Source organism: Lontra canadensis, unplaced genomic scaffold (assembly GCF_010015895.1).
Source record: "Lontra canadensis isolate GAN:19392208 unplaced genomic scaffold, GSC_riverotter_1.0 scaffold52, whole genome shotgun sequence".
In the NCBI taxonomy this organism is placed as follows: domain Eukaryota; kingdom Metazoa; phylum Chordata; class Mammalia; order Carnivora; family Mustelidae; genus Lontra; species Lontra canadensis.
The window spans coordinates 8,100,346-8,127,956 of NW_022631046.1; the positions used below are offsets into that span (position 1 = coordinate 8,100,346).

At 40.3% G+C, this 27,611-nt stretch overlaps 1 long non-coding RNA gene across 1 annotated transcript in view; it reads right to left on the bottom strand.

The window, feature by feature from the left end:
- The window catches only part of LOC116877477, a 106,360-nt gene that overhangs the window by 61,600 nt on the left and 17,149 nt on the right, over positions 1-27,611 (bottom strand). Inside the window, exon 4 of the long non-coding RNA XR_004384656.1 lies at positions 18,758-18,822. This is a non-coding gene — a long non-coding RNA (uncharacterized LOC116877477). The remainder of the gene's footprint in view (positions 1-18,757; positions 18,823-27,611) is intronic.

Sequence of the window (27,611 nt, forward strand, 5' to 3'; positions counted from 1 at the left end):
TCTTGTCACCAGTCTCAAGTAGCCATGCAGTCATTACCACATTACCCTCTTCTAATTCTCTCCATAGTCCTTTGCCCATGACATTTCCGGTGTGCCCTGGTCAGGTTTACACTTATTGTGAAGTGTGACTCTTAATAGAAACTTGCTGGCTCTCAAATGTGGGCAACAGACTTTATGGACACCTTATTTACAAGAATCTTATTTTTGTTTGACTATTGTCTATCTCCTCCTATAAGGATATGTGGTCTTTAGCATACATTCTCTGTGCCTCTGAGCTCTCATCTGACCATTTCTCCACTGTATCCACAGTGCTTGGCACTGGAAAGTCTGAGGAAGGAAGGCAGGAAGGAAGGAAAGAAGGAAGGAAGGAAGGGAGGAGAGAAGGAACAGAGTGAGGGTGTAGGAGGGTGGGAGGGAAATCTCAGGCTCTGACTTTCCAGTTCCTGGTTCAAATCATTCTTTGTATTCTGTCCTTGGCTTCCATAATCTTCTATAAATGTTCCTATTTTTCTTAACATAGACAGAACAGATTTCTGTGACTCACAGCCAAGTAACTCCTGAGAGTGGCTAATTTCTTTCAAGAAATTGCTCCTTTTCACCTTTATAATATACTTTCTTCCAGTCAATTGTTCTGTTTAATTTTAGAAAAACTATTATAGGAGCCATAGGTATGGATAGAATGATTATATTCCCCCCCCCCAAAGTTTATATGTTGAAATCCTAACCCCCAGTACAATGGTATTAGGAGGCAGAGCCTTTGGGAGGTGAGTAGGTCATGAGAGTGGAGCCTTCGTGCATAGGATTAGTCCTGTATAAAAGGGACCCAGAGAGTTCTCTTGTCCCTCCTGCTGTGTGAGGACGTAAGAAGAAGACAGCTGTCTATGAACTAGGAAGAGGACTTCGACCAGAAACCTAATCTGCCAGCACTGTGATCTTGAACTTCCCAGCCCCCAGAACTGTAAGAAATAAATGTCTGTTGTTATAAGCCACCCAGTCTATGGTATTCTGTTATGGCAAACAGAACTGACTAAGATAGCCTTCCTTCTAAAACAAGGAAAATCCACAAAACTATTTTCCTTAACCATAAGCCATTGAGAAGTTTGGAATTGCAAACGAGCAGTCTAAACAAAATGAATCATTTCTATTCCACAAACTACCATAAATATCAGTGACATTGGCAATAAAACTTCAGATCCTGATTATGCATAGGCCCATTTTTACAAAAACATTTCAGTAAAAAAGATAGTACATCGTCAAAACAGCAATAAATCCTTGAAATAAGACCCAGGCTTTTTTTCACTCAAACTGGTATAAAGCCTATGTATGCCATTGCTTTCAGTTCACCCCCTTTCAGGAAATTCAAGCTTTAATTAATCACTGTAAAATTAAAGCCATTCTGTAAGGAAAAGAATGGTAGGAGCCTTCATTCAGACAGAACAATATAAAAATCAAGCCTTGGTCTTGTGTTTTGTTTTGTTTTGTTTTCTAATAGAAATGGTGGGGGCTAGGGGTTGTCTTGAACTTCAGATGATAACTAATGATAAAAATGTTGGTTTCCAGCATACAATATTAAGAAAATTTTAATAAACTCACTTCCCAAGTAATAGTAGCTGTTTTTGAATAAAGAGTGAGGTTACTAACCCTTGGAGGGGACGACAAAGTTCTACTGAAGAAATGTGCCTCGGACCACCTCCCCTTCAACCTCAGATCTACTTTCTTTTCCTGACAAAATAGGAAAAATGAGTTTTAGCAACAAAAAGAAACACAGAGGGCATCACCACTGGCATATACCACAACCTCCAACAGTGAGCCCACTCTCAAGAGAGGTAAGTGCCTTTTCTGTGGGAAATGTACTACAAGTTCACTCATTTCCTGAAAATTTACTGCCCTGATCCGTGACTTGGGTGTACAATGGTGAATAAAAGAGGCAAAACCCCTGCCTTCTGGAGCTCACAGTCTTATGGTACCCTCAGAACTAACATTGCTCTAGCACCAGCCCATGCCATTTCCCTACAGAGGCAGCATGACATACTCTGGTGTCCGTCAGAGAGCCTGGATTCAAATCCTGACTTTACAACTTAGGAGCTCTGTGATCTCAGGCAAGTTACTTAATTTCCCTATGCCTCAGTTTCCTCTTCTGTAACCTCATAGCTTTGCTGAGAGGATTAAACTACTATAGCAGTTAACAGTGGAATGCAATTAGATGAGTATCTGATGCAGAATAAGCTATAGAAGAGAGCTTTCCATTTCTATTATTATCCCTGCAAAGGGTGGGATTGATTTGGAAAACTTAATCAATGAATGTTATGCACCCAAACATCCCTGACCAGTTTCCTGGTAGCCAGACCCTTTTTCCTCCAGACAGGAATTAGGAAGTTTCTTATCTGAAAAAAAGTGAATGGCTCCAGAAAAAAGACCTCCATAGAATGGCATTGGGAAGTTTCCCAGCATTTGAGCCAACTCTCTGCCAATCACCCTAAAACAACTACCATCAGGCAGTAAGCCCCACCCAGGTCAGAAGCATTCCCCACTCTGTGTTAATAATAGGGAGACCTTTAAAAATAGAGAGAGGCCAAGAAAAACAAACAGATAATGGCATCTCAGAGTAAATAAAGAAAAGATAGGAAACTGGAAAGAACTCTAATCTTCGGAAAGATTAAGGAAGATAATTGCATCCATAAAACAGCATCAAGATGCTATGGGAAAAAAAAGAACAGAGAACAAGAGTTCTTACAAAATTAAAAATAGAATCGCTAAAATTGAAAATTCAATAGAACCATTGGAAAATTATGTATATGTATAATATGTATATATATATATACATAATATATATATACACATATTTTTTAAGACTTTATTTATTTACTTGGCAGAGAGAGGGAGAGAGAGCAAGAGAGCACAAGCAGGGGAAGAGATTCATGGGTACACAAACATTGGACTTGAAATGACACAGACTGTGTTTTCCAGGCTCTGGGATGACACTTCCAGTGAGGCAAGAGTCATGTGTGTCAGAACACTTGTTGGCTTGCAATCTTGTTGTCACCTTCAGCCAAAATGGTGACATCAGGTTTTTTTAATGGTTTTTGTCATTGTTGGCCTGAGAACATGCTGTGTAAAATGACAATGATTACTATTAAATTAAGGATGATAATTAAGGACCCACACACCAAAATGTAAAATAAAAAAGATGGTTAGTACAAAAGAAAAGATAAAATATATAAAATATCAATCCAGGTCAAATATCTGATAGGAGTTCCAGAAAGAAAAAGCAGAGAGCAGAAAATTACTTTAAAAAAAAAAAAAAAGAACTAAAGAAATTCTCCCAGAGCTCGAAGAACATGAACTTTCAGGTTAAGAGAAATTAGCACAAAAGAAAAAAGCTAGACCCAAAAAACAGCATCATGAAATTCCAAAACACCGGACATAGAAGAAATATAATCCTTACCTCAAACCATACACCAAAATTGATACCAAGTAGATAGATTTAGGTATGTAAGTCAAAACTTGAAATCTTTTAGAAAAGAATATAGCATATCTTTAGATATGAAGAAGATAGAAAGGATAGAGAAGATAGAGAAATACTTCTTAAATAAGTCACTAAGTTTATAACTTAGAAAAAAGGCGACACGTTTGCCTAAAGTAACTATAAAACTTCTATTTCATCAGACGAGATGATGTCAAAGACTGCCTAGGTGTTCACTTATCCTTCTGTCTCTTCCTAACACAGTCAGACTGCATTTCTTAGCCTCACCAACAGCAAGATGTAGCCACGTGTTATAGATGTGGACACCAAAAAGAGTAAATTTTACTGTATGCAAATAAAAAGAAACACATAAAAGCTAAAAAAAAAAAAAAAAAGATGTAGCCACGTGACTGTATACTGGCCAGTGAAATGCATTCATTTAGGACAAGATACCCTCCATCACTTTAACTACATCTGGCTTATAGTATTTTCATATTTTCAGCATTTCTGAGGGTTCAAGACATATATTTAAGAAGCACTGGCTTTGGACTCAGCACGAAGACAGGTAGAGCAAACAAGAGTGTACTGCTTCGTGGTTAAGGACATCACTCTAGAGCCTCTCAGCTCTGCCAGCTACCACCCTTGTGACCTTGGGCAAGCTACTTCACTTTTCTGTGGTTTATTTCCTTCATTCATAAAATGCGGGGCATAACAAGGACAGAGCCTACCCACATGTAAGCACTGTAAAGTTTCAATAATATATAGTAAGCTTTCAAATATCTTCTATTACCTTTTTTTTTTTCTTTTGAGAGAGAGTTCGGGCATGTCATCCTGAATGGCAGAGGGGCAGAGGGGCAGAGGGAGAGGGAGAGAGAATCTTAAACAAGGCGCACACTTAGCATGATGTCTTACACGGGGCTTGATCTCATGATCCTGAGGTCATGACCTGAGTTGAAAATCAAGAGTTGGACGCTTAACCAACTGAGCCACCCAGGTTCCCCTCTTCTATTGCATTTTTTTAAAAGATTTTACTTATTTTTATTTTTGTGAGAGCAAGAGAGCATGAGGGGGGCTGGAGGGAGGTGTGGAAGGGGGTAAGGGCATAGGGAGAAGCAGACTCTTCACTGAGCAGGGAGCCAGACATGGGACTCAATCCCAGGATCCTGGGATCAGGACCTGAGCTGAAGGCAAACACTTAACCAACTGACTACCCAGGCACACTTCTATTACATTTTTAAAGAAGAATTTAATCGTGGGGCACCTGGGTTGCTCAGTCTGTTAAGTAGCTCCCTTCAGCTCAGGTCATAACCTCACAGTCCAGGTATCGAGCCCCACATCAGGCTCCTTGCTCAGCGGGGAGTCTGCTTTTCCCTCTGCCTCAGCTCCTCCCCACCCCACCCCCCTGCTTATGCTCTCTTTCTCTCTCTGTCAAATAATAATAGTAACAATTATTATTATTATTATTACTAATGAAAAGGACTTAATCCACAATATGAGTGCCAAAATGGGAGGGAAATAATTACCAAAGCAGTAAGATGACTTTTTCTCTGCCTAGGGAGTGCCTGACACATAATGGGTGATCAATAAGCATTTCTGAATGAACAAATAAATGAATATGAGAGTAAGTAATAGTGAGAAATTGACTGAAGCAGGATGGGCATGAGCGCCTCAGTGCTATTCAGCAATATTTTCAATGTTGCTCAATCCCAGCTCACATTAGGATCACTTGGGAGCTTTCTGAAACCATCAATGACTGAACCCCATCAACATGATCAGCTGAATCAGAAACTCGGACTGGAAACAAGCATTGGTATATATATATATTTTTTAATAGGGATGATTCTATTGTGCACCAGGTTGAGAATGACCACTTTAACTAATTCTGAATTGACTCCTTTCCTATTCCCCATGGTAATGGTTTAAAACTCCCTTATTTCTTCAGGTCCCCAACTCTACCCCTGATCCTCTTATTTTCGGCTGTTATATCTCGGTTATACTTTTTTTTTTTTTAAGATTTTATTTATTTATTTGACAGACAGAGATCACAAGTAGGCAGAGAGGCAGGCAGAGAGAGAGGAAGGGAAGCAGGCTCCCTGCTGAGCAAAGAGCCCGATGTGGGGCTCAATCCCAGGACGCTGGGATCATGACCTGAGCCAAAGGCAGAGGCTTTAACCCACTGAGCCACCCAGGTGCTCCATCTCGGTTATTCTTATCTTCTCTCTTATACCTCATCTTTTACTCTATTCTTCCTTGCTCTTCCTATTTCAGGAGAATATGTGGATCCTTGGACTCATTCACTGCCTTCATTTTGTAGTTATCATACTGTGATACAGAGTAGACCGTGCTTCTGTCCACTCTCCAACTAGACAGTGACCCTCCAGAGGCAGGGTTCATCCATCTTTGTACTGTCACTGCGAAGAAAGGTGGGAGCATACTCCAAGGGTCAGGGAAGAAAAACCAATGCCCAGCATGGGGGTAGGTACTTCATAAATGTCACTGAATGGGGAGGTGGGGACTCTACCTGGGTCTTGAAGGATCAATAGGAATCAAAAAAGAAAAGGGAAAATTGTATGAGGCATAGAAAATTAAAACTAAGGTATAAAATTCAGAACAGCATTTAACTCTTCCTAGAACTTTCTAGAAACTTTTGTCATTGAACTTTAACCACACATACAAATAAGTACTGCTTCGCCCCAAAATTCTTCTGGTTGCAGATAAAATACGGCTTTTGAAAGTACTCTGTCCAGTATAAAAGACAACATAAAAGAAAGGATGCTGTTAAAAGAAAAAAGAACATACAAGAAAGAGAAATCACCAAAAAGCATCATTTTGTTTCAACAAGGAGATACAAGTGCAACTCCCTCTTGTTCCTCAGTGTGTACATCTGTAAAATGGAGACAATACAGAATGCTTCCCTTTATGGAACTGAGGAGGTGTTTAAATGGGTTAATAAATACAGAGAAGATAGAAGAGTGTCTGGTATATAGTAAGCACAATAAATTGTTAGCTTTTAGATGATATGAAAGATAAAATTCCATTATGATATGCTAAAGATCATTACAACTACTCACTCCTGCTAAATAGCACTGTAATTGAACGTCAAGGGGGCTTGGAAACTCAAAGAAAGCTACCAAGTCACCCCTCCAGGCCCTGTTCCCAGGGAAACTAACTTGGTTCCTCTAACTTTTCCTCATTGGTGTTATTTCCCCAAACTTTATTCATTGCCCCTTTCTTCCACAGTCCTGAAACTCAGAGGGACAAGAGAGGCTGACTTGTACGGACCTGTTATCCTATATGTCCCACCTTCTCTCCCTGGTCCTTTTGGCAACTCTGATTAATATCAACAGAGGTTTGTCTAATTTTGTTCATTTCCTTAAAGAAGTAAGTTGCCATGGTTGATCACTTTTATCTTTGTCTTCTATTTTATCAATGGCCATTCCCTTTTTTTAATTATTGAGGTGTAAAAATTGACCCTTTTTAGTGTACAGTCCTATGAGGTTTAACAAATATGTATAACCACGTAACTACCACCATGAAGATATACAGCATTTCAATTATCTCAAAAAGTTCCCTTGTGTCCCTTTGTTGTCTCTATTTTCTGCCCTATAGTTCTGCCTTTTCTAGAAAGTCATATAAATGGAATCAGATGGTATGACTTTGAGCTTTCTGAATCTCGATTCTTTTACTCAGCACGATGCATTTGAGATTCATCCACATTGTTGCATGTAGCAGAAGTTAGTTCCTTTTTATGGTCCAGTGGTTCCATTGTTTGGATGGACTATGGTTTCTTTATCCATTCACCAGTTGAGGGACCTCAGGGTTGTTTCCAGTTTTGGATGTTTATGAATAAAGCTGTTATTTACATTTGCATGAAGGTTTTTATATGAACATAAGTTCACTATGCTTGGGTAAACACCTAAAAGTAGGACTCCTGGGTCATAGGATAAGTGCATTTCAACTTTATAAGAAACTGTCACACACTGGCTATACATTTTGCATTCCCACCAACAATGGACAAGAAGTCCACTTACTTTGTACCCTCACCAGCACATGGTTATCGTTGCATTTTATTTTAGTTTACTTCATTTTAACTATCTTTTGTGTGTATAGCATCTCACTGTGGTTTTAATTTGCATTTCTCCAATTATGCTGAGCATCTTTTCATGGGCCTATTGAGCATTTGTACATTTTTAAAGTTTCTTTTCAAGTCATTTGTCCATTTTTTTTAAATTATGGGTTTTTTTTCCCTTATTTTTGAGTTTTGAGAATTCTTTAAATATTCTAGATGCAAGTCCTGAATCACATATGGATTTCCTGCTTACTTTTTTATTCTTTCAAGGGACTACATCTGATATTTCTGAGATGAGAACTGAACAGCCTGTAGCCATTAGTCACAAGGGAGCCAGATGTTTATGGAAGAAGATAGGGAAGGCCTTGACTGTATGGTAGCCCAGAGATTTTCACTGTTCATTCTATTCCATACAAGTTAGAACAATACTGAGGGTCTATGGTAAAAGGGAAGAAACACACAAAAGAACACAAACGTTTTCTACAAGTGGGCCAAAACCATAAGGGAAGAATTAGTTTCGTAGCTATTTCACTTTGAGATTGAACCAAGAGGTCCCATTTTCATTCGCCCTTTCTCTTAGAGCAAGGATTCCCCCACTCTACTTCCCTTCTCTCCAGCTCCAATAGGACTAGCTAAGCACCTGGAGCCAGAATCAAAGAGGAATAAGAGGTTGGTCCTGAGAGAAGAAGACCATGCAAGAAGGAGAAGGAGTTCCTTGGTGCCCATCAGGGAGACTCAGTGTGTACTGAGCAATGACTTTCCACATTGCAACATCATTTAGACTCCTAGTATACATTTGATTGATAGCAAGATTTTTAGGTAGGAAAGGCTTAGAGGTGGTAATATTCGCTGGGGGATTGGGAAGAGCATGAAACTCTGTTTTCAAAGCTCTTCACAAAGGATTATAAATATCAATTCTCCATATCAAAGAAGAGTGCAAAAGTGAAGATTTCTTCTAACACTCTGTAACATCCCACCTCCTAGTCATCGAGGAAGAGTTAGGAAGACAATGAACCCAACTCCATGTTCGTCTTACTACTAATTCATTTTATACAGAGGAAAGATAGATGATAGGTAGAGAGATAGATACATAGATACATAGATAGATAGGGTAATCATTGGCTTTTAACTCCTAATCAAATAATCCCAGAATTTCTGATTCTATATTACTTATTTGACCTGAGATATGTTATGGTTTTGAAGCACTCCTAGCCTCTAAGAAATGGGGGGGGGGGGAGCCACGACAACTTCAAATTACCTGACCTTTCTATGGTAGAGGTAAGTAGCCAATCTATTTTCATTTCCTTTCTCTTATGTCAAAATAGACAATTAAATCCTAAGCACAGAAGTGTTAATCCTTTTGGCACAAATGATACCAAATGTGCCCCCAGTAAGTCACCAAATGCCTTGACCTCTACAGCTCTTCTGTTGCTCTCTATACTTTGGCTTGAGTATTTCCTTAATTATCTGTATTTACGTAGGTCTGTTCCACATCGTGGCACCCTGTGTAAGTTGAGTGGTTCTGAAAACACATCACCATGGATCATCGGTTATAATGAGAAGTAGATTAACCCAGGGATGTGCCATCAAATGATCTGCCAAAGGCACAGTTGACAAAGTCCTCATCAGTCAGTAGTGATATAAATACCACCCTCCGCAGTGGATCGTTTGCAATGTGTCTCTCCGAGCTAAATCGGCACTCTAATTGCAACATCAGTTACGGGCCCTGCTCAGTGATGAGAGGGGCAAAGATATGAGGATGTTCTCAGCTGAAGCTATTTATACATGCCACGTAGCCCCTAATTATCTAGTAGGGAGGGGATGGGAAGAGGCAGAAAGTTGACTTGACTAAGAACTGAATCTACTCACGCCCCTTTACACCATTCCGACAAGAGAAAATTTTAGGTATTCCTTTTCTATTAAAAAAAAGAAAGAAAGAAAGAAAAAAAGGTAAGAAATTCAAATCCTACGAAGATGCATGCAGTCTGCCCAGCTGCCAGCTGGGATTTCACTGCTAATGTTCCTTTTGAAGCATGAGTTCAACATTCCAAGGGATTATAGGAAAGAAAGCTCAAGTTTTATAAGCCCCAATTCAAATGAGCAGTCTTGGTAGCATACTCCTTTTATCCTTAAAGGGGAAAGAAAGTTGTAGAGTAGAAAATTTATTTGGTTATTTTAGAACTTCAGTCAATAAAATATCCAGACTTCAGGATGAAAACTTCCTGGAACATAACATAACAATCGTTAATTACGTATTCATAAATTGATATATTAAATGCCAGAGATTAAAAAATACAGTAGAAGAAAAAATACACCACAGGAAGAATATCAAATATAAGGTATATTTGGGAAGATATAGCTATAATAATGACCACATTTACTTAGCATTTCTATGTGTCAGAGACTACTAAGAACCTTGCCTATATTATCTTAATGAATTCTTCCTACAACTCAATAAAAGACATACTATTATCCACATGTTACTGATAAAGAAACTATGGGTCAGAAGGTTAATCGGGGCAAGTCACAAACCATTTAAGTGAAAGCATCAAATTCAAATTCTCATCTCACTCCTGTCTTTAGCCTGAAACACAAGCCTTTATTTTACGTATTTAGATCAGCCTGATAGCATATCCTATACATCCTGCTTCCCTATAATGTTAACTGACCTATTTATGACTTTCCAAGGCAACTACTCTCCCTTGCGGATCTCCTTGATGCATCTTTAAGCTGTGAATCCAGTGTGAAGAGTTTAACTTTCTACTTATACTTCAACTCACATCCAATAATGTGATCATCATTAGTCCAGCTTCTCTCTGGACCAGGGCAGGGGTGGGGGTGTGCAGGGCAAAGATTTTGTACTAGGCCCCCTCATAACACAGTGATTGCCCATGGTCAGGTTCCTGGTCTTGTTCCAATTAGCTGGTGGCTGGAGGGCTGGAACAGCAGAAGAGGGGAACCCTACTCTGTTATCAGAGGCTGTGGGTAAGCCCGTTCCCCACCCCACCTCTACCCACCTTGGCAAGGGCTACAAAAACTTAGACTGACCTGGATAATACAAATATGGTGAAGGGATTCAGAACATATCATCGTAAAGAGTTTTCTCTTCTGAACTCTCCCCATCTGCATAAAAGCAGAGCGTCCCAAAAGAATTAAACTGTTCTAAGTGCTCTCCTATCACTGGAGATCAGCACCGGGAAAAGAAATCACCTAAACAGACATTGTTGCTAAGCTATCATATCTATCTGTTCTTCTAAAGACCCATTTATCTTCCCTAAAAGTCACTTCTTTTCCCATAATTGCCCTTTACCCCATCTTCTGCCCTTATGATGATGTTACATAAGCCCCCAATTCTAGCCATCTCCTTGAGTCACATTTTTCTGTGAATTCCCATGTACATAGATGAATTTAAAAAAATCTTTTTTTCTCTTACTAATCTGTCTTTTGTCAGTTTAATTCATAGACCCCCAAACCCTGAACCAAGGAGGGTACAGAAAAAGTTTTTCTAACACAATGCCATAGTTTGAAACCACCAAAAAATATTGTAAAAGAATATTTAATGACATGGAAAAAATCCATTGTCTTATAAGTTAAAAAATGAGGTTACCAAACTCAAATGTAGAGGCAGATTTCATTTTTGTAAATATATATCTGTATACATGCATTCAAAGTCTAAATGAATGTTCACTACATTGTTAACACGATTCCCTTGAGGAAAAAGAGCAATTTTAACTCTACTTTTTATTTTATTTCATACTATTTGAACCTGTAATAATAAATTTGTATTACTTTTAATATTGAAAAATATGCAAATATTTTCTTTTCATAAAATAATAATCTATGCATACGATTTGCAAAAGCCACATTATTTTTAAGATTCATCCATAAAAATCAGGATGAACTTAAAAATTAACCTTAGAAAAAAATATTCACTGCTGTATTAGCCAAGTAAAATTTCAAAGAGAAAGCCCAACAACATTGAGCAAATAAATTAAGTGATAACTATAAAGCCAGTATTTTTCAATTGTAAACATTATTTTATGAGAAAAGACATGGCATGGAAATATGTGTACAATATACTAATTGGGAAAAAAAACAAGTCACTAAACAATAAATTATAGCGTGACTCATTTGATAATTAAAGTGTACATAAAAGATATTTATGTTCAGAAAATTATCTGGAAGAATTTAACAAAAAAGTGGGTGGGATCACAGATGGTTTCCATTTCTATATATTTTTTTAAAGATTTATTTATTGATTCTAGAAGGAGAGAGACCACAAGCGGGAGGGGCACAAGGGAGAGGGACAGAAATTCTTAAATAGATCTTAAATAGAGTCCCCACTGAGCAGAGCCCATCATGGGGTTAGACCTCATGACTCCAAGATCATGACCTGAGCCGAAAACAAGAGTTAGACACAACCAATCGCACCACCCAGGCACCCCTGGTTTCCATTTCCATATTTTTATGTCTATTTTTTAAAATTATCCTACAGTGAACCTACATTACATATGTAACTTAGAAAGAGAACTTGGGGTTTTGGGTTTTATTGGGGGTTTCCGTTTTGTTTAATGTAAATATTGATGGCTTTGACTGACATTTAGGGACTCTTCCTCATTCCTTGCAGTTTCACTGGAGGCTGCTTTGTAGAGCAAGAGAAGCGTCAATTTAAAGGTTTGATAGTCATGACACAAAACACACTAGATTAGTAAGGGTACCTCTTAATACAGAAAGCAAAGGCAACTTCTTGATCACATATAAAAGTTTTCTTTTTTTTTTTAAGTTTTATTTATTTATTTGACACAGAGAGAGCGCGCGCACACAAGCACGGGGAGTGGCAGGCAGAGGGAGAGGAAGAAGCAGGCTCCCCGCTGAGGAAGAACCCTGGGATCATGACCTGAGCTGAAGGCAGAGAGATTGAATTGATGGAGCCACCCAGGCGTCCCCATATAAAGTTTTCTTAATGGGTGTTATTTATTCATCATTCGGTGGCAGGTTGTCCCCATAGATTGGTTCTACTCTGATGCTGCTTCTGCAGGGTCCTGCGCTCCTCAGAAACCTGATAACAAAATATCTTCGAGAATTCTTATTTGCAAACTTGCCAGCATACTGGAAATTAATGGAAAAGCAGATGAAAATTTTAATTCAGGCCATTATTTTGCAGTAGCTGTAATCCAAAGATTTGTCTTCCTCAAAATATTAAAAATAGATTTACCATGTAATCCCACCATTCCACTTCTGGGTATGGACCCAAAAGAATCGAAAGCAGAGACCTGGACAGATATTTGTACATCCATGTCCTTGGTAGCATTTTTCACAACAGCCAAAAGGTAGAAGCAACTCAAGTATCTAGCCACGGATGAATGTATATGCATGTATGTGGGATGAAAAATGTATTTCATGCTGTGGGCCACGGACAAAAGTGTTTGAAAGCGTCTGTGTTAAAGCATATGTCCAGATACAGGAATTTGGAAAAAAAGAATTATAAATTAGTTAATTTTTATTATTGTATCTCTAATAGTAATTAGCAAAACACGGTGGCATGCAAGCCCTTAGAGATCCTACTTTACTACTTCCTTTTTCAGAAACATATTTCTTTCTGAATTCACTTCAACACCTCTACAATCTCCACAGGATTTCCACCTCTCTAGTCCCTTAGTGATAATTACATTTAGACCTATGCTGAAATAAAGTATACTTGAAATTTAAGGAGTAAAGGACATGTTTAGTCAATAAATAATAGTTCTCTTAAGTATTTTATTCTACTTAACTAAACAAAGATTTTCATTATCCTTCTAACACTTTCAATTTTCATGATTGGTTGTGGCTATGCCTATGAAAATCTTATCTTTTCAATTTCTTAACCCTTGACAAAGGTTAAGAAGAGACCCCACGGGGACAGTGTTGGAGGTCGGCCCAGGCTGCAGTGGACAGCCAACTGACATCGAGTGGAACGATGAACAATCATGTTAACAGATCTGATTTTCCAAGAAAAGCCAGAAATTTCTATTTTTATGTGAAATCTCCTGTTTTTAAATGTTGGCAACCAATTCAAAATAGTTTTAAGCACTTTAAAGGACAGATAAAATGTCTCTGTAAGCAGTCCAGCTTACGACCGCTTGTTCCAGAAGTCCACTAGAGAAGACTTAACAACTACTCTTTGGAGCCTCCCGAACTTCACCCCATCCTCACCTCCAGCCCTCCCTTACCCTGGAATTAATAGCTCTTTGATCTGATATATTACAGCAATTTTTATGTATCCTTACCGTGCTCGTTACATTCTGTGAAAGTTTTGCTGTTGTTCTTTCTGTTTTTGCAGACCCATCTGCCTTGCTAAAGATCACTATGATTTAATGTTGAACCCTGAGCTTGGTGCTTCCTTAGAATTTGAGGAAATCAGTTTGAGCCCCAGCTCTGACAGGACACAACTTTGGTTGAATCCTTTGACCTCTTCAGGTTCAGTCTTCACATCTAAAACGTGAATTAATAATAATCATGGATAAAACGGGGCTGCATTATTATCTATAGCACTGGAAATACAGTGAGATATCAACAGTCCAGCCTTCCGTGAAGCCTTCGGGAAGAATCCTTGAGTGTAGATAGATTTTCAAAAAATAATTATGATAATAGGTAGGATATTGAGTGCTTATATGTGCCACGCACCTTCTAGATGCTTTATGTGGTCCCCAAATCTTCATGACAACTCCATAGTTGCTTATCATTATTTACCTTAAAGTGGTAAAGAAAATAAGGCTTAGGGTGGTTGAATGTTACTTCTACTGAGTGGCAGAACTGGAACTGAGATGTTCCACTCCAAAGCCACTATCTTGAGCACACCCCTAACTTGCAGCAGTGTAAAGTCTGAGAATGGGGTCTTTTCCTTTAATCTCTTTGGTTCCTAAGGCAATACAATGGACTTACATTCTCATGTCCTTTATATTCTTTTTGTAGAGATGGATGTTTGCATTTGTTTAGGAGAAAAAAATCCATAGGTAGTGGCTGGGCTGGATGGATGGTTGATGGGGAGGACAGGGAAAGGGGCTGGCTAGAAATTGATTTTAAGCAGATTTCTCAAGGCGACAGAGTTTGAAAAATGTTTTCACCAAAGGGAAGGAAAGAGCTGAGCAGATGTGGAACAGGAGCTCGCTCGTGCCTCCTGGGCCCCCATCTCCACCTACCCCAGCTGCGGACAGCATGACCACAAATGCTGTGTCACCAGCCAGGCAGGAACTGGGGCCAAGGTGACAACTGTCCTGGGAAAGGTGGAGACTGCTCAAACTTCTGGCAAGTCCTTTATCTTGGTGATGGTAAGTCTTTCCATTCAATGTGGAAAGGTCAATGTAGGAACCTAATAGGCAGTCATCAGCTAATGAGGCTTTACTTTAACTAGCACAGTTCTTACTCTGTTCTTATTTAAAGATTAATACCTGATTAGTAGTTGGTGTTCTCTTGCATATTTTTAAAAAGATTTATTTATTTATTTTAGAGATACAGAGAGTGTGTGTGAGCAGGGGGAGGGGCAAAGTGAGAGAAGCAAACTCCCAACTGAGCACAAGGGTAGGGGTTGGGGGCTCCATCCCAGGACCCAAGATCATGACCTGACCCAAAACCAAGAATTGGACACTTAACCAACTGAGCCACCCAGGAGCCCCTCTCCTGAACATTTTAAAGGGCATTATTCCCAAAGGAGAGCGGGGAGCACCATTCTACACATAGTTTTCATCTCATTGCCATTATGAGTCCTTACCATTTATTTCTAAATAACTGTATACAAGAAAAGGAAATAAAACACTCCCAGAGACCTTTACAAATTCAGATAAATTTAGTGTGTGAAGAGCTGTTTTCACAATCCAGAGCAGTGATATATAAATGTGATGGCATACCCACAGTAACCTGGGAAGGCTTTGGGCAGATGACCTAGCTGAGGAGAAGCCAACACTTGTATCCAAGTTTCTATTTGCTAAAGACAGAAATAGTTTGAAGAGGGAGGGTCCTGCAGGAACATTTTGAGCAATGCTAAGGAGATAAAAATGACAAGAGCCGTAGTAAACCAGGTTAAACCAGGTGAAAATAGCAGGTGGGGCTTCAAGGGGTGCCAGGGCCAAGAAGAAAGAAATGTCCTCAGTCATAGGGCATGAGGTCAGAGGGACACCCTGGGGTAGCCTGTTGGCCAGCCTTCAGTGTCCCACGGAAAAAGCACGGGTTGCTCCAAGCCACTGAGCAGATCTGCCTCCCCTAGGGAGTACTTGCCCAGTAGTCCATACAGTGACCCACTTTTTTTTTTTTTTTCATTTTTCCAGAAGGAGTGAACATAGCAGTGCACTAACAACTTGAAACCCAGCCTAGCTGACTGGCATCATGGGAGTCAAGCAGCCTGTTTTGTGGAGGACATCCAACTCTGAACTGAGATTTCCTTGCTTCCCACTGGTCAGTCCAACGTGATGCCCGTGGCTTACATCTCCCACGGGTAAAAAATAAAGAATATTTTGAAAAATCTGTTTCTGAGCATAAGTGTGCCAGCAATTAGGAGACAATCTGTTATTTTGGCTCACTTTATGCTCAAGATAATCCTGTCAGGGACATATCATTCCTTTTGCCTATAGATAAGAAAACCAAGGCATAAAGGGATAAAGTAATCTACCCCAATATATCAATATTTTTTTTAAATCCTATATAGCTCTAGAATCCAGATGATTAAACACTAAGCTGCACTCTCTCAATGAGACGATACATGGAAAGTGTTTTGACAGTTCCTGTCATATAGAAATTCAATAAATATTGGCTACTATTATTCTCCTTTTATATACAGACATTTATATTCTAGCTAAAAAGTATCAGCTGAGATTATTAGGTGATTAAAAATTATTTTAAATAACAGTTTATTAGGGGAGCCTGTGTGGCTCAGTCGATTAAGTGTCCGAATCGTGGTTTTCTCTCAGGTCATGCTCTCAGGGTTGTGGGGTTGAGTCCCACACTGGGCTTCCTACTCAATGGGGAGTCTGCTTGAGATTCTCTCACTCCCTCTCTTTCTGTCCCTCCCCTGCGCATGCTTGCTCTCTCTCTCTCTCAATTAAGTAAATAAATCTTTAAAAAAAAGTAACAGGGGGCGCCTGGGTGGCTCAGTGGGTTAAGCCACTGCCTTCAGCTCAGGTCATGATCTCAGGGTCCTGGGATCGAGTTCCGCATTGGGCTCTCTGCTCAGCAGGGGGCCCGTTTCCCCCTCTCTCTCTGCCTGCCTCTCTGCCTACTTGTGATCTCTCTCTGTCAAATAAACAAATAAAATATTTTTTTAAAAAAAGTAACAGTTTATTCCCTGGGAACTTCTACTAGGGTTAGGTAATATCTATGGTAGCCAGTCACTGAGAAGGCCCCCAATGGTCCCTGCCTTCTAATATTTACATCCTTGCCCTAAGTCTTCTTCCACACTGTATCAGGGTTGACCTACATGATCAATAATAATAATGTGGAAGTGAAGAATGTCACTCCTGAGGCTAGGTTATAAAGGACATTGTAGCTTTTGAGTTTCTCTCTCAGATCCCTCAATCTGGGAAAGGTTACAGAACATGTCATGAGTAGCTCTACGAAGACACCCCATGGCAGAGAACTGAGGCCTTCTGCTTGTAGCCATTTTGAAAGTGGATCCTCCCCAGTCAAGCTTTCAGATGATAGCAACCCTGGCCAACATCATGACGGCAACTCCACGTGAGAACCTGAGCCAGAACCACAAGCTAAGCCTCTCCAGGTTTTTTGGCTGTCAGAAACCATGTGAGATAATAGTTATGTGAGATAATTATTGTTCAAAAGTACTACATTTGGGGTAATTGTTATACAGCAATACATTAACTAATACATTATCTCCTCTAGAAACCTTTCACTGACCACCCCTCATACTGCCTGGTGTTTTATACACTCTCTACCTATTCTGACTCACATTTCATCTTAGTCTTCCCTTCTGGACAATGCGCTCAAGGACAGGAACTAATACTATTCTTGGTCTTTGAATTCCCAGGATCTAGCGTAATGCTGTAATTGCTACGGACTTCAATAAGTATATATTATTGGACTGAACTATCTCCACTTACTATACGTCTTTTAAAAAAAATGATCTATAGTTCAGATTTTTCATGAATTTAGGTACTTCTTGCCATCTAAACAATTAGGCCTGCTTTTATTCAGCTAGTATTTGGTTATTGAAGTTAATACTAAATTTGTACTATCCAGGATTGTGGACATGTCTTTTTTATTTATGCAGCAGAATTGTACTAACTTTTAACAGAAGAGGTTAAGTAGTGTTTAAAGTAGCAACATTCCTGTGCTTTCAACACCATCATGCCATTAGCCCAGAATATTACTTTTTTTCTAAGTGATATCAAGTACCTGGAAATAAAAACAGCTCACCAATGGAAAAAGTAAAATAATTTCCTAGAAAATATTGTCTGAGTTGGAGATTAAATTGAGAGTTAGGACTAAACTGGAGGTTGAATTTTTTTCTTTCTTTCTTTCTTTCTTTCTTTCTTTTTTTACAGAGAGAGAGAACACAAGTAGGCAGAGAGGCAGGCAAAGGGTGGGGGAGAAGCAGGCTCCCTGCTGAGCAGAGTGCCCAATGCGGGGCTCGATCCCAGGACCCTGAGATCATGACCTGAGCCGAAGGCAGAGACTTAACCCACTGAGCCACCCAGGTACCCCGAGGTTGAACTTCTTAATTCATATTAAATTCACAGACTAAAACTTTATTGTTATTAAAGATATCAGTTCATTTATGGTTTATTCTGTACTCTGACCCTGTGGAAAGCAAATTCATCATTTTTTCCTAAAATGTCATATAAAACTTGAGTGATCATAACATTTATTTTGTACTTGTAAAATAAGAAATGCCTTAAAGACATATGAACTTCTTAAGTAAATGGAAAGCAGTCCACGTCAATGCATCCTCCATCATGGTCATTACCAAAAATTCACCACTTCTAGGAGGTCCTATAGTCAGGGAACTAACAAAGGCCAACCTCATCATTTCAAAGTTGTCCTCTATCCTTGCTGCAAAATATGCTAAAATCCAACAAAGGAATGGTTGCCATCCCTGTCAACATGTCTCCAGATGAAGAGAAGTTTCTTAGCTCTGAGTGATCTGAGGTTCGTCTCTGTGCATTGACACAATACACATTCAAAAGTATGTTTGGGAGTAAGGGGGCAGAAGGTGGGGATCTTGGCACAGAACAGTAACTCACCAATGATGAAGTTGTAGAATCCCACACAAATAACATCCTCAGGTTTATATCCTCTTGCAGTCTGGCTAGGAGGAAATATTTAAAATAAAACAGATGAATATTCAGCATCAATGCAGTAAGTTCAAGAAGGAAGAGTGAGAATAGAAACTATCTATCTCGTGTTCACAGCTTGGAAACTGAGGACTGAGGACTGGAACTATCTAACCTTCCTCCTCCCCCGAACACACACACACACACCTCTTACTTAGATTTTTTTTGAGAGGTGGGGCAGAGGGAGAGAGAAAATCTTAAGGAGGCTCCACCTCCTCACCCCGTGTTAAAGCCTGACACAGGGCTTGATCTCACAACACAGATCATGAACTGAGCTGAAATCAAGAGTTGGCTGCTTCACCAACTGAGCCACCCAGGCTCCCCACACACCCCTTACTTTCCACAATACATTAACAGACTTTTAATTCTGTTACTCCATCATCTTCATTATCATGCCTTTACTAATCCAGGAGATTCTTGTCCAGGAAGATAACTTGACTATTCATTATAGGAACTTCCCCAAAAGACCCTTCACTTCTTCAGTAAGAAGCACCAACAGATAGTTAACACCCTAAAGATCTTCAAATCCCTCAACTCAAAATCTTTGTCATGCTGTTTTATAATCCTAAACTGTCGCATTATTATCCTTACCCAACCAAGCCCCCTCACTGGAAGACAACGTTAAATCAAACTTTCAATTTGCAATAAAATCTAACCTTGCCTTTTCCCCTAGGAGACATTACCCAAACTCTGTCTGGGTGGTCATCTGTCTTACCACAGTAAACAGCTTTGTCATGTCAACAGATAGTGTCGGTGCTATTTGGACAGCCAGCACTTGACAAGAGCTTAGTATGGGTAGCAATAAACTAAAAGAGTTGGAGACTAATATATGGCCTTTCTGCCAATCCCAGCATTTGCCACAGTATATTCTGAGAGATGTTAAGAGATACTACTTTTGTTTAAAAGAAAAACGTTTCTGTGGCCAAACAATTTGAGAACTGCCGAGTTAAGGATAAAATCCATTATTTCTTTACTGCAGGACTTCTCAGGGCCTTTAGTGTACCACTCAGTATCAAAAACATCCAAGAGGGAGTTATTAATATACAGCCAAAACATATTTAAATGATTTCTCCTAAAGCAGCTCACTAAATTCTCACTGGATACCATAGGGGTGATGGATAATTTTATCTAACCTTTCACCCTGCCTTTATCCACAGACCATTATAAGACAATATGGCCAGAAAGTAAAATAAATGACTACAGCTGTCTTAGGGCTCAGCATCAGCTTCAGGATGATTTCAGGGCTGTCTTGAGTTGTATAATGAAGATGATGAAGGAAATGGATCATCCTGAGTCCCACCAGCCTGAGGTCTCTATGTCCTGAGCCACGCTTTGGTGATTCCAGCCCTCCCCGTGAAACGGAATGCTAGCTGTCCAAGATCCTGCTGGGAGCTCCTCAAGGCTTGCCCATACTTACGAGTGCCAGACATCAACTGGCTAAATCTTCCAAGTTGGCGATCTTTGCTTAAAGGAAGTCTCCCCTGGCACAGACTCCTTAAAGGGAGGAGGCACCTGGCATATTCTGCCTCACTAACAGCTAAAATCCTTGGACTGGTATCTTTATTTTACTGTGCCTTTTACTGAGATCTCCACTGAAAGGACATTCTTTAAGTCAGCACTTTCGGCTCTGACTTCCTTAGTTTGGGTTGAGGAGAGGAAACTGATGGACCCTTACTGTGCATGTTCTATGTGCCTGTCATGACATATGGCCCTTTACAATCTTCATCTCATGTAAGTGACACAACCACAAAAAATGATGAGTGCCTATTTATATCACAAAACTGTCATAACTGTTTTGCTTATTTTCAGTCACAGTGCTCACAGCAACCCTGGGTGGTAGACAGTTATTACTCCCACTTTCTAGGTGAGGAAACTGAGGGGTTAAATGTGAAGCAGTTTGGGGCACCTGGGTGGCTCAGTGGGTTAAGCCTCTGCCTTTGGCTCAGGTCATGATCTGAGGGTCCTGGGATCGAGCCCCGCATTGGGCTCTCTGCTCAGTGGGGAGCCTGCTTCCTCCTCTCTCTCTGCCTGCCTCTCTGCCATTTGTGATCTCTCTGTGTCAAATAAATAAATAAAATCTTTAAAAAAGAAAAAAAAAGGTGAAGCAGTTTGTCTAAGATCACACACGGGGTGTGTGACTTATCTGACCGCACTACCGTTATCCTAAATCTTCCATACCTGCCCTACTAGTGAGAAAACCAAAGCTCAAAGAAGTTAAGTGTCTCACTCAAAAGCACACAGGAAGGGGCAGACCTGAGACTAGAATCCCTGTCTGCCTATAAGTCCTTGTTTTCTCTCTAAACCAACAGTTCTTAAAGCACGGTGCCCAGACCAGCACATCAGTGTCAGTTGAGAATCTGCAGAAATACACGTTCTTGGGCCCCACCCTAGACCCACCGAATCTGAAACTCTGCTGTGGGGCCCAACAATCTCTGTTGTAGGAAGACCTCCAGCTGATGGCAATGCAGATTGAGGTTTGGGAAGCCCTGCTTTGCACCGTGCTACCTTCTATAGAGCACTGAAGCTTGAGATCACCTTCAAGGACTGGAAGGACCATGCTGTCCAGGGGTTAGAGGCTCAAGAGAACCAGCAGGTTCCATTAACTGCCTTGCTAGGAGAGAACTTGGATTGGAGCCAGCATATTTCATTGGCTTGTCAATAGCCAGGCCACTGGTTACTCTTTTTCCCCTTAACTATTCATGGGGCAGAAAAAGAATAGTCTGTGGTCCAGTCTGTGGTCAAGAGCAAGACAGGTCCTCTCCTTGGCCATCCTTGAGCCTGCCATTGACTTCTCAGATACAGAGACTCTCAATGCATTTCAGTTCAATGTTTTGCCACTTTTGCCTGCCTGCTCTGTCTGTTCCTACTTGTAACCCTTCTTGTCCTTAAGCTCCTTCGCCTTTGGGAGGAAATACTTCTGTGGCAACACGGTCAGCTGATGTGCTGCCCTCCTCGTTGGCACCAGAGCAATGAAAAAATTCTTGTAATTCTTGAGACCCTCCCTTCTAATGATGAAAGGGAAGGATGGGAGCCCCCCACTGCCCAGCTGGGCCCAGGGTGGGCGCTAGAGGAGGGAAATATGAGGAAAAAAAAAAAAAAAAAGAAAGAAAGAAAAAGAAGTAAAGAAAAATTCTTACAATTCTGAAATCAAACTTTTTTTTTTACTTTTTTGCTCCAAGGGTCAATTCAGTAGCTACACATTCATGCTTTCCTCACCCACTGCGTCTCTGAAATATTTAGGATCCCAGCTTTCCTCTGAATCAAGCTGTTGTCAAGAGGTTCAGTGTATGTACAGGAGACAGAGCAATAAATTGATGTTTACAGAGAACAAAAGGAAGTTAAGGAATCTTTGATGGCTCAGGGTGGGAGCCTGAAAGGCCTTTGACATAAGACAAGGAATCTGTGGCCAATAGCTGTACCACAGGGGAAAGGGAGAGAGCCACAGATATGAGAGGAGAAGCTAAGCTGGGTCAGAGGTCCTGATTTGCCGTCAGGGATCAAATGCATACTACTTTTAAAAAGCATTGTCCGTCCTTAACACAAGTTAATGTGAGCTCACTGAGTTTCTTTAGGACACACATCCCAGGGCAAGGTCGACATGGAATGCTCTGTTTTGGTTTCCAGGCTGAGGGTGGGGGGTCTTCTGTGGGACAACATGTATACTGACTACAGCTGCAAGGAGGAGAGTGTGCAAGAGCGAACCATCTCTGTTCTTGCCTCTTGATGGTTTCCGGGGATCTACCAGTCTGTTGGTTTGTTTTGTGCTTCATCTGGAATCTTGGTTTTTATTGGCTCACGCTGAAACCAGTTAGTACCAGAAAGGGCACCACAGTAAGAATCAGCAAGCCTGAACTGATTCATTTAAAAAAAAAAAAAAAAAGAAGAAGAAGAAGTGCAGTGTTAAGTATAGACATTGGACTCAGGGAGAACATTCCCCAGCTGTGAGTCTCCAATCCCGGTGGATTGTCTTGAGGGTTAAATGAGAATATGCATGTAACTGTGGCTGACTGTCAGCTAGGATTGTTCAATTCACACTCCATGGGAGTTCAGTGGGGACCTGGCCCTGTGCTGGCAGGCCCCACGAGGTCCAGAGAGGCTCTCTGTGGGGGCAGGCCTGGTTTCCACCATCACCAGCCCTGCCTCCCAACCTGGCCCAGTGCATCTGGATAAACTCTATAAGTCCCTAAACTTCCATATTTCCTCATCTAAAGAAATACATGTTTTCCGGGAGGTCGTGGGGAACAAATGAAGGAGATCCCCTGAAAGTTTCAAACTATTGTGCCAGGCTAACAAAAGATAGCACCAAAATGTATTATATGAGTAGAATACCTACTTTTTAACTTCTGATATTAATACTGGTTGAATTTTTCTGCTATGGTATAATAGAAGGAACCTCTAAATCAGGAATTGGGCCCAAATTTAGGTCCTGGTTCTGCAATTCTATCCCTTATTAGCTGTGCAACTTTGAGCTAGTCACTTAACTTCCCTGAGCCTCAGTTTCCTTATCCAAGAACTAGGCTAACGTTATCTACCGCACATGTTGTTGAGGACAGGCAGAATGGCTTCTCCCTCTCCATCTGGAATGGCTGTACCCTTATCACCTAGAAACCACAATCTGGTTTCCTCTTACCACCCTAAGATTTCTGCCCACAAGTATCCAGTTTGGTATGGGCATATTATAAAAATAGGAATTATAATGAAATTCATCACCTACTGGACACTTAATGCATGCTAAAGACTTCATGCATATTATAGCAAATAGTCCTCCCAACCCTGAGAAATAGAAATTACCCTTCTCAGTTTGGAGGCAGGCCCACAGAGGTCATTCTGTGGAAGTCACAGAGCTAATAACCTGAGATTTTGACCCACAGTTGAGTCCACACACTTAATTACTGCTATTATCACTGCTCTCTTCTTTTGCATACTCTTTGAATGAAGAATGCAATCTACCCGGACTGAAGATCTCAAATCCTGACTCCTAAATCTTCATATTAAACCACTTGGAAAATTTCTACCACACCATTTAATTTATAATATGCTTTCCCACCCTCCGGCCTCCAAAATAACTGCCATTATAAAAAACCTGATGTAACGTAATCTCAACCTTAAAAGTTATAAAAAGTCTCCATCATAAATGACAGATAATGTTTCTAGAATGAAACTATTTTGGTTAGTTCTAAGGTTTTTGAAAATATTTGACGTATAATATGCAACACACAGACACACAGAGTCCTTAAAGCTTTTTTTTTTTTTTTTCCCCCACAAAAGCCACAGAGAAAAATTTTCCCAGGACCCGAGCTCAGGATATTCCTGATACCAGATGCCTCTACAAGTTGGGCGGCTGTCGGTGGGACAGAGAAGCTGCCAAGAAGCCAGGCCATTTCCACTCCACATTTGGTATGAGGCCAGAGTGCTGTCTTTCAGCTTTTAGAAACACCTCCCAGGGTGAGGTGGACCCAGCAATGACCATATGTGACCATCATGGCCCGCAGAGTGGAGAGAAAAGGTAAAAGCCTTTTAAATGGCCAAGATCTTATCTGAAAAAGCTGGAAAACTCTTTTTCCAATGCAAAAACAGAACCAGTCCAAACTAATCTTTACTTGAGGAGGCAGGGATTCCAAGTTCAATGGTCCCGGTCATGGTAATCAGTTTCTGAGGAGGATCCTGTCCTTACAGCTGTGAGCCTTATACAGCAGGCTCCGTCCTACAAGATTGGTCATGGTATGTTTATCTTGCATTATTCCCAAGTGAATCCCAAGGAATGTTATGATCAGCTTGATAAAACCCCATGCCACGGAGGCCCATGCATGGGCGTGCCATGTGACACAGTGTTGATCTAATACATTGAAAAAGGAATGTTGAAACAATATGAAAGGAGAGGCTTTTTAATGTCTTTTGCTTTACTAGATTTTACATCTACAGGCTTTTGCAGAAGGATATCGTTGGCCTCTAGTATGGCATGGGGGTCGAGGCAGTGGAAAGGGAAATGCCTAAAGTCATTGCGAGTCCCTAGTCCATTCATTCAGCAGCTATTTAGGATGGGCCCACCACATATCAGGTAAGGTGCCATGTGCTATGGATACAATTCCCCAGGAAGGAGGCATCACTCATACCCTCTTGAAACTTGGTATCTAGTGGGGAGTCAGTCAACAATCAAGTAACTGCATACATCTATGAAAAACAAGCTGTGACAAATGCTAAGAAGGAGTGGTCATGGTCTTTTGAGAAGTTAAGAAAACCTGACTTAGATCAGTGAGGGCTTCCCTGAGAAAGCAATGCTCCCACTGAGATCTAAAGGATGAGTAGGCATTACCTAGACAAAACAAGAGGGTGAGAGGCAAAGTCTTGGCCAAGGGAATAGCAGCTGCAAAGACTTTGTGTTGAGAGGGAGCCATCTTGGGGGGAAGACAGAAGAGATTTGACCTAAGTGTCACCAGAAAAGCCCACACGTCCCTAAACACCTCCGCCCTCTGATGTCTAAATTCTACCATTATTAAGGCATGCTTCAGGTTAAGATTGTTTTCCTCTTCAAGGGCTCTTTCATGCTCAGAAGAATAAACTATTAAGGCAAGTGAATGATTTTATCTGATTAGTTTTCTTCCTAACAGTACAGGTCAGGGCCACAAGTCCTTGAGATTTGTTCAGGGGTTTGGATTGCTGGTGTTAAAATACACACACACACACACACACTCACATATTTTATGATACTCTGCTGGATGGTGCTAGCAATCAGGCATTTAGTGAGGGGAGTTTCTATAAAACGAAAGGAAAAACAAAGATTGTTAGAAACCCAGTTTCTAGTCCAGAGGGGCAGCCAGTCAAGATTTTTAGCCTTGAACCTGAAGCATCTTTAGAAGGTGGACTGAGGATGGCAGTGCCCAACTGATTAATTCTCCTGGTTTGGAGTCTGAATGCCTCTGCTGATGGTATCAGGTGCTCCAGGGAACTTTCTGAACAGTGCACACAGCAGATAGCATGAAAGTTGCCCAGACATAATCTGTGTCATTTCTTTTTTAAGTTTCTATCAAGTCATCCAGCTTCATCTTACAGGACTTCAGGAAAAGGGCAATCTTTTTTTTTCTTTATTTTAGTTAGTTTTTTGTGTTTTTTGTTTTTTTTTTAGATTTTACTTATTTATTTGACATACAGAGAGAGATCATAAGAAGGCAGAGAGGCAGGCAGGGGCAGGGCGGGGGTGGGGTAAGCAGGCTCCCCGCTGAGCAGAGAGCCCAATGCGGGCTTGATCCCAGGACCCCATGACCATGACCTGAGCCAAAGACAGAGGCTTAACCCACTGAGTCACCCAGGCGCCCCTTTATTTTAGTTTTTATTTTAATTCCAGGAAAGGACAGTCTTAATCCCAAATCAGAAGAGAGGAAAAAAACTAGAAACTTTAATTGGGAGAGTTGTAACCAAAGAGTAGAGCAAACTAAAAGAATTCAGGAATTAGTAAGGATTGGGAAAATACTCAAGACAGAGCCCACAAGGGTGCACTATAGTTTTCCAACGAAACAAAAAACCAAATTCTTTCTATAGTCACTCCCATTTCTCTGTTTCAAAGATAATCAAAGACTAATTTGTTTGTGAAGTAAGTGTGGTCTCATTACTCTTGGCCTGATTATAAGTGCAATAAGAGCTTGCATAGGCCCAGATTTGAGTTTGCTGTGCTGGAACTTTTCATTAGAAATTCCAGATGGGACTTTTAAAAACCTCTCGAGGGGCACCTGGGTGGCTCAGTTGGTTAAGCGACTGCCTTCAGCTCAAGCCATGATCCTGGAAATTGAGTCCCACGTTAGGCTCCCACTCAGTGGGGAGTCTGTTTTTCCCTCTGACCATTCCCCCCATCGTGCTCCTCTCTCATTCTCTCTCAAATAAATAAATAAAATCTTTTAAAAAATAAAAAATAAAAGCCTCTTAAGGCTAGGAAGCCAAGCCAAGAACTCACTATCATATTTTGCCTACAATACCTACTGATTTGGGTGGATTCCTCTCTATTCAGTATCCCCCAAATATTCTAGGAATCCTGGGTCTGCCAAGAAGTGACCTTCCTTACTCACCTGTAAGGTGGGGAATGCTGTAAGCCAGATACAGGTCAGCTTTTCTAAGGGGAGGAGGAGCTTATAAGCACTGGCTCCTTAAAAAATCAACCTTAGTTCCTTAAAGCTGTCGGATCTTATCTGATTTTATGCACATCATTCTCAAATATGACATTCTAAGTCAAAGCCTTGTTAATATAACCATGTTTCTAAATGTGTCTTACTATAAGAACAGATTCTTATTGAACTTATGCAAATAACTACATTGTCATGAAAATAAGAATGCTAAGAGTTTCCACATTCTGGAGGGATCAAGCAGAGAACAACGATAAGTGCTTCAATGCTGTTTACAAAAGTGTAATATTGCAAATTTCTAAGAATTTCACACAATCTGGAATATCTGTATAAGTCATATATATCCATACACATATACCTAAGATTTATCATCATTTCTTATTTAACAATGCTTCCCATATAATTTAACAAACCAAATAATTCTAATTAGCTTAGATCTCTCTTTTACAAAGTGAGACAGAATCCAGGAGTGCTCTGGGAAATCTCAAAGTTAGTTTGGAGTAAAAAAGACTCCACCCAGAATTTGATTTTGGAAAATTGTCAAAAATGTCGAAAACTTTGAAACTTGACTACACAGGCTCACAAGTCACTGTGAAACAATAGTTAGTTATCCATTTAACCAAAGTGATAATTAAAAGACTTCACAGGCAAAT